The sequence below is a fragment of the Barbus barbus genome, assembly GCF_936440315.1.
Source record: "Barbus barbus genome assembly, chromosome: 6".
NCBI lineage: Eukaryota > Metazoa > Chordata > Actinopteri > Cypriniformes > Cyprinidae > Barbus > Barbus barbus.
In genome coordinates, this window is record NC_136734.1 from 26866431 (window position 1) to 26878569 (window position 12139).

A 12139-nucleotide genomic window follows, 5' to 3' on the forward strand; every position below is an offset into this window, starting at 1 on the left:
AAATGCAAACAGAGGGAGAAAGAGACCAACAGACAGTAAAACAAGGATAAAAGCACTAAGGGGTTAGTAAGTTTTTTTAAGAAAACATTTAATTTATTAAAAGTGACAAAGACATTTATAATGCTGCAAAAGAGTTCTAAAGAGTTCAAAGACTTCTAAGTAAATGCTGTTCTTTTGAACTTTCGATTCATCAAAGCGTCCTGAAAAAAATGCACAAAATTTCAAGCAGCACAACTATTTTCAACATTGATAATACTGTTTCTTGAGCACTACATTAGCATAAAGGATTTCTGGAGGATCATGTGACACTGAAGACTGGAGTAATGGTTGCTTGAAAATTCAGCTTTACCGTCACAGAAATAAATTACTTTAAAAAATTAAAATAGAAAAGTTTATTTAAATATTTCCATTTTAATCTGAATTTTCCAAAAATGTATATATTTGTCATGGAGTCACCAGCCACACCAACAACATACACTCGATCAGAATCACCTGACTTCTAATTAGCACCACCTGCAATCACTTACCTCCACTACTTATAAGGATGCTCTGCTCCCGCATTCATTGGCTGGTCTCAAGGTTACAAGCTCCTCTGCAGATTGTCACTTACCTCCTGGATCATGAGCCTAATGTGCAGTCATTCCTGGCTGTACTTACCTGTTGATTCACCTTTTGATTCACCTGCTGGAATAACCTATGGGATTTACCTACTTGGACTTTTGAGTTTCGTTTGGACCGCTCTGAAAGAGGAATTGAGAATGAGTTCATAACCTCAGTTAAGTGAGCTTCCTATGACTGTTTACGTTCCTGCTTACCTGTTTGTATTGATCTCCTGCATATTGAAACTAAAGAAGCTCAATTACCTTGCACTTAACTTGTCCATCTCGTTCCTACTATGACAAGACCAGCCCCTAAACGAAAGGAAAATGGATGCTCAGGATCCAGCCATTTCTGACCCCCTTCACTGAACTGGTACAATCACTCCATTCATCACTTGTCATCTCCAGTCACTTCGTCTGCCTCTTCCTTCGAAAAAGAGTAGGGGTGTAGCCCCGATATCCTGGTCAAATTCACCCATTGGCCTCTGACCATCATGGCCTACTAATCCATATCTACTAATTGGCTTAATCACTCGGTCTCCTCTCCACCAATAAGCTGGTGTGAGGTGGGCGTTCTGGCACAATATGGCTGCCGTTGCATCATCCAGGTTTTTCGGCTTTTGTTCACAAACAAGGGTGCTTGTCGGCTTCTGCAGTAAAACATGAACTCTCAATGCCTTGGAAGTGGACAATACAGGCTTTTTTGACAACGTGTTCAAGGTTCAGATTGCGCTATGTGTGGAGAATAATGCACAGCAATCAGCTCATTTTCTTTTAAAGTGGCATTTATCAGTTTTTGCAAATAAACTTCAATTATTAACAGGGTTTCAGCTGTCCTTCTACTTCTCCTGCAGTGTCAAGCTTCTTCGTGGCAAAAAAGGACTGTGACTTAAAGGGTCAGTTCACCCAAAAATTTAAATTGGCCTGTTTTTTACTCTCCCTCAAAGCATCGTTATGACTTTCTTCTTTCAGACGAATACAATCGGAGTTATATTAAAAATTGTCCTGGCCCCTCAAAGCATTACAATGGGGATAAGCGGGTGCTTTTTGTCAACAGTAGGGCTGGGTATCGAGTTCGATACTTTTTAGGCACCGACCGAATTGCCTCCATACCACCAAGTATCGAAAAACGTCTTGTCATTCGGTACCAAATTTCGATACCTAAGGGGTTAATCTCATTAACATCAGTGAGCCAATAATCCTGCAGCACTAGGTGTGTTTGACTAGAAGTGACGCGGTGCTGATTGATCAGTGTTTGACCTCCGCGAGAGCAATTCGAACGCGTACGGAGCAGTCTGCTCTCTATATCGCTCAGTTTCGCTTACTTGACACAGACTGAAGCTCGCGTGACATTTCAGCGTCTGCTGTCTCACTAAATGAGGACATAAACACATGAACAACAGCTCCAGAACTGCTCTGAGAGTCACTTCATGAGCATTTTACCATTTGAGTAAAACTTGCGTCATATCATATACACAGAGCTGTAAAGGTATTCCTGGAAACCCGTCAAAATAAAAATTCGGATTAACTTTGAAGACACTGCGGCAGAAATAAATTAATATTGTTCAGCAGAGTGTACATACTGCTATTAAAATTTTTTTTTTTTTTTATTAATGATCACACAACATTTCCATGTTTTAGTTTTAATAGTAAAATTGTTTGCCAAAAAGTTTTATTTTCAATAATTTAAAAGAAAAATGAAATTAATGTTTTATGCCTTCATTTGAAAACCAGATACAGAACACAGAATTTGTTCATAAGGCTGTTTTAAGAATAAATTTGAATAAACTACGTAGTTTTTATGCATTCAAATAATTAGACATACTACAACATAGAATTTAATAACAAAACATATTGTGAAAGAAAATAAAACATCCACTTATGAAAGTGGATAAAGATTTTAAATTTCTTGAAGTCTTTAACAACCTAGAATAAATGAATAGAAATGATGATTCTGTCTGAGCTATGCGTTGTAAAACGAGCATGCACTAGTGTAAACTGAACTGTTTGAGCTTTATTAAAATTATTTGTACGGATTTGTGTTGGCTATATTTTGTTCCTTTGTGCAGTGGCTCAGGAGATTAGTCTTTGAGTCTGTATACATGTCAACAAGCTGAAAAAAATAAAACCAAAGTTTTTTGAGATAATGTAATCTTGTTAAAACTGTTTTCATAAAATTGGTATCGAAAAAACCCAGCCCTAGTAAACAGTCCAGAAGACGTGAAATAAAGTGCACACATCCGTAATTAAATGTGCCTCATACAGTTCTGGGGGGGTGAATAAAGGCCTCCTGTAGTGAATCCATGTGTTTTTGTAAGAAAAATATCCATATTTCAAACGTAACAATTATTTATTTATTTTTTTCCCCTCACTTCTGCTGTCATATTCCGGCAGAAGACATGGGATGTATGCGTCGCGCGAGCACCTGTGAAATATGCTAGTCTCGCGAGTTATATACAGGAGCAAAGGAAAACCAGTCTCCTCTTGGTTTATATCAAAATCGGATCAAGAAAACAATTTGCATGTGTTGTGAGGATTTGCAGCGTTTTTCAATTTGCATGTGTTGTGAGCATTTGCAGCGTTTATTAATTTGCATGTGTTGTGAGCATTTGCAGCGCATGTGTTGTCAAAATGATGAAGATGTTTTCTGAAGTTGCAGCGCGTTGAGCTCTCTCGGCCACCGTACAGAAGGGAAGATTTACGTAACATCTGCTCCCTGCCTTAACCTTCTGGACTCCATTCTGGGTGTTATATTAGACCACAACTTGTCCTTTGAAAATCATATTTCCCATGTTACAAAAACATCATTCTTCCATCTTAGAAACATTGCCAAGCTTCGAAACATGCTACCTGTTTCTGATGCAGAAAAGCTAGTTCATGCATTCATGACCTCTAGACTGGACTATTGAAATGCACTGCTAGCTGGTTGTCCTGCAGCTTCAATAAACAAGCTACAGAGAGTCCAAAATGCAGCGGCTAGAGTTCTTACCAGGTCAAGAAAATATGATGATATTACCCCAATTTTACAGTCTCTGTACTGGCTACCTATTAAGTTCTGTATCATTTACAAAATAATATTACTTGCCTATAAGTCCCTAAATGGTTTAGCTCCTGCGTACCTAACTTGTCTTCTACCACGCTACAATCCAACCCGCTCCCTAAGATCGCAAAACTCTGGACTTTTGGTAGTACCTAGGATAGCAAAGTCCACTAAAGGAGGTATAGCTTTTTCACATTTGGCTCCCAAACTGTGGAATAGCCTTCCTGATAACGTTCGGGGTTCAGGCACACTCTCTCTGTTCAAATCTAGATTAAAGACACATCTCTTAAGCCAAGCATTTACATAATGCATCTTATCTTGTACTGCAGTTATATCTGATCAAATGTACATTTATTATTATTCTTTAGCTTGGGTTGAACAAATCATTTTTGCTTAGATAGAACAGCAGCTATGCTAATTATGTCTCTATATGTTTCTCTGTTTCTGCCACGGGATTAACATCCCGTGGTAACTAGAATTTACAGAAGCTTCAGTCTGGATCCAACCCTTAAATGATCTGAGATGACCGAACACCTGAGAAAAGATAATGCCAATCCCTCAGAGGATGCCAACGCTCAGACAACATACAGAATTACCAAATTTTGCCATAAGTTAAATATATTAAGGTTCTGCAATATATAAATATATTGTGGAAACTTAATTTCCTGTAGAGCTGCTTTGCAACGATTTGTATCGTAAACAAAGCTATACAAATAAACTTGAACTTGAACTCCATTCATGTGTCTCCAGGATCAGGCCATCCAGGCAAGCAATGAACCCTCTGGTTACTCTGGAACCGATACGGGTGGCCCAACATGGCTCGGGATACCACCTGCTTCAATGGTTGTTCAGTCTGTGCCATGTCCACACCACATCGTCTGCCTGAGGGCAAGCTAGTGTTCTTGTCCATTCCACGCAAACCCTGGTCCCTCCTAGGTATCGACTTTGCCATGGATCTTCCTCCCTTACAACGGTTACACCACTATCCTATTGGTAGTGGACCAATTCTCGAAAGCCTGCAATTTGATTCCCCTACGAGGGTTACCAACTGCTCTGGAAACCGCGGAGGCACTCTTTCATCACGTCTTTTGCAATTTCAGAACCTCAGAGGATATAGTCTCTGATCGAAGCCCACAATTTGTGTCCAGGGTCTGGCGTGGACTCTTCCGGTTGCTGGGAGTCTCAGTCAGCTTATCTTCAGGATATCATCCTTAGACCAACGGCCAGACCGAACACAAGGTCCAAGAGACAGGGCGTTATCTCCAAGCCTACTGTCACGAACACCAGGACAGTTGGAGCCAGTATCTTCCTTGGGCTGAGTAAGCTCAGAATTCCCTTTGACAGGAAACCACTGGATTAACACCTTTCCAATGCATACTCTGTTACCAACCACCTCTCTTCCCTTGGACCGGAGAGCCATCGGAAGTCCCCACGGTGGAAGCACTCTTCCGTGAGCGGGTATGGAACTCGGCACATGTCCATCTCCAAAGGGCAGTTCGGAGGCACAAAGCCAAGCATAAGCCCGCCAAACCACCGCTCACCAATACCAACCTGGCAACCTAGTCTGGCTCTCCACTCAAGACATCTGCCTCTGACTGCCCTGTAAAAAGCGGAGTCCCCGTTACAACATTCCATTTCTCATCATCAGGCAGATTAACAAAGTGACCCCCAGACCACTACTGTATCTCACTCTCCTTTCATGTTTCTCTGCTAAAACCGTACACTTAACCCTCTTTTCCCTCCTTCTGCAGAACCTGAAGTACCTCCTCCTCCCGAGATCGACACCAATGAAACCATCTTCAGCATCGAAGAGATTCTAGACTCCCAGCAGCGAGGAGGTCATCTCCAATGTCTGGGGAGGATACGGTCCCGAGGAGAGGTCTTGGGTGGATGGAGACGACATTCTAGATCCATCACTCCTCACCGACTTCCATCAACTCCACCCGGATCGGCCTGCCCCTAGAGGCCGCAGCCATCCTCACCGTCGGTTACGGATGTCAGGAGACACGCTCTTCTGTAGATCGTCACTTACCTCCTGGATCCTGAGCCTTACGTGCAGTACTTATCGGCTGTACTTGCCTGCTGGAATAACCTATGGGATTTACCTGTTTGGACTTAAGTTTCATTTTGACTGTTCTGAAAAAAGAATTGAGAATGAGTTCATAACTTAAGCGAGCTTCTTTATGACTGTTTACGTTTCTGCTTGCCTGTTTGTTAATCTCCTGCATACTGAAATTAAAGAAGCTCAATTACCTTGCACTCAACTTGTCCATCTCATTCCTACTGTGACAATATTAAACGGATAGAATATTAAGAATTTTTCAGTGGAGTGCTGACATGCACCAAAAGTTCTGGCATAACACGTCCATTTTATAAATTTTTAATCTTGATTTCTTATTTTCCTCTAATCGTCTCCATGTCACCTGTGTGGTAGAGATTGAGAGTGACGTGATGGATTGAACCATGTGGTCATATTTCACTTTCTAAGCTGTGCTATGGTTACCTGGACATTAGCTTTACCGTGATACTCTACACCACTGTCCAAAAGTTATCTGCCCTACAACACAAACACACCAATACACATGTATGAAAGTGTCTTGTATGTTCTTGTAGATATTGGGTGATGATATGTTTGTTTGGGTATGTGTCTAAGTGAGCATGTATGCATTTACTCCCTTACAGTTATGTGTGTGTGTGTGCGCTGAAACTGAAATGTCTCCAATTACCTCGATGACACTGTTTCAGTCAGTGCCACTGATAAGTGATTGGCCGGATTGGCTTACACACAGAGCTCTGACAGCTTAATAGGAGTTAGCACCTTTTAGAGGTTAAGATTACCACCACCAGAGAGAGAAAGTGACGGACGGAGATAGAGGGAGAAGTGGAGAGGATGTGTTCTAGGAAACGTGAGAGTGACAAAGGAAAATGAAGAGGATGGTTAGCTAAAGTGAAAGGAAAGGGAACATCCACAATTTAACTAAATCCATCATTTTCACATTTAACAATGAACTACTTCAAATGAGAATACAAATAATTAATAATTACTTTAATAATAGTTGTAATGTTGACACCACTCTTAGGTAAAAAAAAACTATTCAGTTTAACTTCATTTTTCAATTTTAGTAAGTTTAGTCAGCATCCATCTGATTTTCAATATAAATTCCATGAATTCATTTGAATTTCTTAACCGCAACATACATTCCTGCACACTGACAACTACTGAGCTGCTGTTGTCCTGTTGATTGAGAGGTGTTTAAGAGAGTGAGTGTGCTTTAACACCTCTCTCTTTAGGAGGCTCTATCATATTTGCCACCCAATACTGATTACACACGCTCACACGGACTTGACTACATAATAGTGGTAGGAAAACATGAAACAATTGACCTAGAACTGTGTAAGGCAGCCACATACACAAACACTCACAGAAAGCTTGATATACAGTATACCTCACCGTAGTATCAACACTGCAGTGATTTCCTTTATAAAAACTTACACAAATACAAACATAACTAAAAAAATGAAAACGAATTTTATGCACAGTTACTATGATATTTTAGATCAGTCCAGAAATGTTTAAAGATACTGTAGGCCTATAAGTCTGCCAGTATTATAATGTTTTAACCAATTATTTAATAATGTCAATAAAGAACCCAGTCACAGAATTCTTTCATAACATTAATAATTCACAATAGCAATTAACCATAGCCAGTCAACTTTACTTGAACGTGTCCATGTGTGACCCACAAACAAAACACCATTTAAGCCGATCTTTTAAAAGTGAGTCCTAGAACAGAGTGTTCCAGCTGTCTCCAAGGAACACCAGCCAATGAGGTAAACACACACACACACACACACACACACACACACACAGCGATCAGAGATCTACTTACCACTAGCACACACACATCTAATAATCACTAAACCAAAACTGTAACAACTTACAAATTACAAGAAGGTAGAATGGATATACCACAAAGCCTATGAAGTTTGTAAGGTACCATAAAATGTAAATTATTTTCACAATAGCATTCAAAATTCTTGGCTCATTATGCTGATTTGGTGCTTAAACATTTTTTTTTACTACTATCAATATTGAAAACAGTTGTGCAGCTTAATATTTTTGTGGAAACCCTGATAAAATTTCAAAAGAACAATCTTTTGTCCCATTATAAATGTCTGTACTATCAATTTTAATAACTTTTTAGTCAATTCAATGGATCGTTGTTGAAGTGGGAGCCCTTCAGGACCACTACTGAGAACCTGTGTCCTAGACAATGATTGAAAATAGTGTATATATAATATTATATATTAGTAATAGTATATAGTTTTTTATGTCTTTAATACTTTTATCAAAACAAACATAACAAAAAAAAAAACTTTAATGATAATGCACGTTAAATATGACATCAGCTTGTAACATGGTCATCAAAGATTAAGTTATTTTATATATATTATATTGTACATAACTTATATACATTTTATATCATACAAACATCTGCCCTTGGGTCTGTCTAACCTAGTATTTTAAACAGAACCACACACAGTCACGTGTACACACTCACCAGAGCACATGCATGCAGACGGTGCAAGTGACTGACACACTAACATGGGCATTTGGATTGAGAAACACTACTCTTGCTTTCATGGCCTCCATCCATGCATTAAATAATTAACCTGTTGCAGATCGATCTAAGATCAGGTGGTTAACTAATGACAGGTTTAGATCAAGTGTTCGGATCGGAGACTGTGTGTGATCATTTGACCTGTTATCACGTGATTAACCTGTTTCAGTTTTGCATGTTGTATATTACATGCTGCTCTAAAAGTGGGACGCATTAAACCGAGACCAGAACTTCACACACCTTACAAAAGACAAAGACGAAGTAGATCGATAGATGTGCACATGTGAGGAGGAATGCATGCTCACACATACATAGAGACAAACACACCAGACTGCTTTAGACTGAGAGAGATACACATACACTCATCAACAGACTGCAGCGGGAAGGCTGAGAGCTCAGGTCTTGTGGTGTGTGTTACGGTGGCCCCTCATCCTGGCCAGCGTTACTCTAGAAGGATCTGCAGTCTCAACTTCACCCGCCACTCATCACGACACAGCCGTTATGCAATATTTAGCACAGCACACACACCAGATACATGCTCATGATCAGACAAATGCTGCCTAAATCACATTTTGTCTGACCAATACACATGGACATAAACTTCTGGACTAGAAGTGTGGAAGGACTGGAATAATAAATTATACTAAACATCTGTGGTGGGATGACACTTTTTAGTGAACTCTGACTGTGGTTCTAGGCTGAGATTGACGTGCACCTATTCAGGAGTTGTTGACCGTTTGGTTTAGAGGACCAACATTATGATTTCCTCTCAAATTCTTCAATGAAACACAGAATATGTAAATGCAGTTGAGGCAGCTCAAGTCAAAAACAATCTCAAATGACTTACTAGTGCCTCATGGGGTGGTATTTTGAGGTGGGTGGACTCAGGTAACCTCAGGTAACCTCAGGAGGCCAGATTCTGGTAGAGCTCTGTGTGAGAGCCAAAGCGATGGCACGTCTTCAGCAGCAGCTGCGGAGCTTCAGCTCAGGGCCTGTAGAGTTTCATCATCATCCCACTCTGAAAGACATGAACTCAAAAGTGAATTCAAAAGTGTGTAGGAAGCTGTGGTAGGAGAACACCAAAGAAAATATAGTGAACAACAACCTGCATGTCATTCAACTTATATTACCCTCACAACATAACATTGGAAACATGATGCAGCAAGAATTTAATTAATCAAAAAAGTTACAGTAAAAACTTTTACAATGTTAGAAAAAAACATACATTTGATATTTATATTCATCAAAGAATTCTAAAATATTTTTTTAAATTTGGTTTCCACAAAAATATTAAGCAGCCCAACAATTTTCAGCATTGCTAATAAGCAGAAATGTTTCACGAACACCAAATCAGTATATAAGTGTTGCAGTCCTACTCGCCCTGCAACGAGCGGGATTCGAACCGCGGTCTCCAGCGTGGGAGACTCAAAATGATAATGGGGGAGCACTTGGATTCTGGTTAGATTCAGAATAGAACTAAGAGAGCTATAACCAGTAGATTAGAATGATTAGTTGGGTGTTAAATAAGACAGTTTGTTACACCGCATTACTTGTTCCAAGTAGCATTAAAAATGATATGTTTTAGGAAATTAACTTTTCACAGCTCTGCTATCATTACATGTTCACATGTGGTGTGAAAGGAAATATCTGTTTAAGGGTTAAATCCTTGCCATAATTTATCTCCATACCTTTAAAGGGGTCATCAGATGCCCATTTTCCACAGTTTGATAAGATTCTTTAGGATCTTAATAAAAAGTCTATAACATACTTTGGTTAAAAATTCTCAATAGTAGTGTAAAACAACACCCTTTTTACAGTCAAAAACCGCTTTGTTTACAGCAAGCCGTTATGTTGCATGCTCCTTTAAATGCAAAGGAGCTCTGCTCACCCCAGCCTTTCTTCTGAGCCGCTTTCTGAGAGACTGTAAACTTTAGCTGCATTCATGGTGAAACTTGCTAACTAGCACATTATTAGGAAAGACGATTTGCAAAGATTCATAAAAAAAATCTTATGCTCACTTGAGATGATTCGCATAACGCATTTAGGTAGATTGGGGGCGTATTCTCTTCAGAAACAAACGTAAACCACTATATCTTCAGCGGCTCAGATGTCTGGAGTAAATGACGACTGCTATGTTTATTATTACATCCAACAACAAAACACCTCAATCGCTTAGGAGACATTCTTGTCAATAACCGCTCCGACGTCAAAGCAATGGCGCACTGTTGACAGCTCACACAGGGCGGGTCTGTGATAAAACCAAAGACTGATGCCACTGTCAATCAACAATTGTGGGAGGGGCCTGTGCAGAACTACATCTTTAATAATAATAATAATAATAATAATAATTCACTACATTTATATAGCGCTTTTCTGCTTTTTCTAAGCACTCAAAGCGCTCTACATTGTGAGGGGTGGTGTCTCCTCGTCCACCACCAGTGCACATCTTTCTACCAAGAATCTGAGATCGGCTTGATATTAGAAAGGGATTTGGGCTTATTAAGATTTAAAAAAAAAAGCACTGGGTGGATTTTTATCATTATAGGGTTGTTGTGTACACATACATAATGTACCAACACACATTTCAGTTCAAACAACATGTAAAGTGAATTTTGCATATGATGACCCCTTTAAGTTACCACTGGATAATGTTTTATGTCTTAAAATAAGCAGAAACAATTACATGTTCAATATCAGGTATAGAATAATTAATTAATAACAAAACACTTCCTGACAATCATATCTATAGAAGGAGCATAATTCTAAGACTATAGCATCCATAACATGCTCAGACACACACACACACTTCTACAACAAGCATGGTGAATCACAGAACACCATATTTTTCATATTTATTAACTATTTGGATGTATTATGTGAGCCGAACCACCATAAAGTCGTGACGTATTGTCAAGTATGGTGACCCATACTCGAAATTGGTGCTCTGCCTTTAACCCATCCAAGTGCACACACACAGCAGTGAGTAGTGAACACACCCACACACCCACACCCACACACACACACCCACACCCACACACACACACCCACACACACACACACACACACACACACACACACACACACACACACACACACACACACACACACACACACACACACACACACACACACACACACACACACACACCCGGAGCAGTGGGCAGCAATTGCTCAAGGGCACCTCAGTCGTGGTATTGAGGGTGGAGAGAGCGCTGGACGTTCCCTCCCCCCACCTACAATTCCTGCCGGCCGGGGGCTCGAACTCGCAACCTTTCGATTACGAGTCCGACTCTCTAACCATTAGGCCACGACTTCCCCATTGATGTGCTCTCATTTATACACAACATCTATTTCAACCCTTCTGTCCATATTTCCTCCAGTGCAAATGAACTCAGAGTTCCATTTCACTCTTACCTCACTCCGAGAGTATCACATTCTGCAGGCAATGCAAACACTGCATTACCTGTCCAAAGAGCAGAAAAAACACCTGTCTGGCTGTGTGCTCAGAGCTACTTAACAAACCACATCCCATTTACCAGCCTGAACAAAGAGAAATAAGGAGTGTGTGAGCAAGTTGTAAAGAGGGAAAGAGAGAAAATGGACTAGATTAGTTTTGTGAAAGGACCAGTGCATGGAAGTAGCAAAAAATATGCAGCAATCCTTTGTTCAAATGTATTTAATAACATAAAACTTTTTGTACCAAAACACTTTTAACCACTTTCATTGGCTAAAAGAAAGTGAGTGAAAATGAAAAGGAGGTAAAACTCATACAAATCAACTAGAAGAGAAAAGACCATATCAGGAAAAGGAGGAAGGATTTTGTGTTTTTTTTTTTTGCTCTTAAAGTTTATAAAATTTTGAAATTAGAGGATTCATTC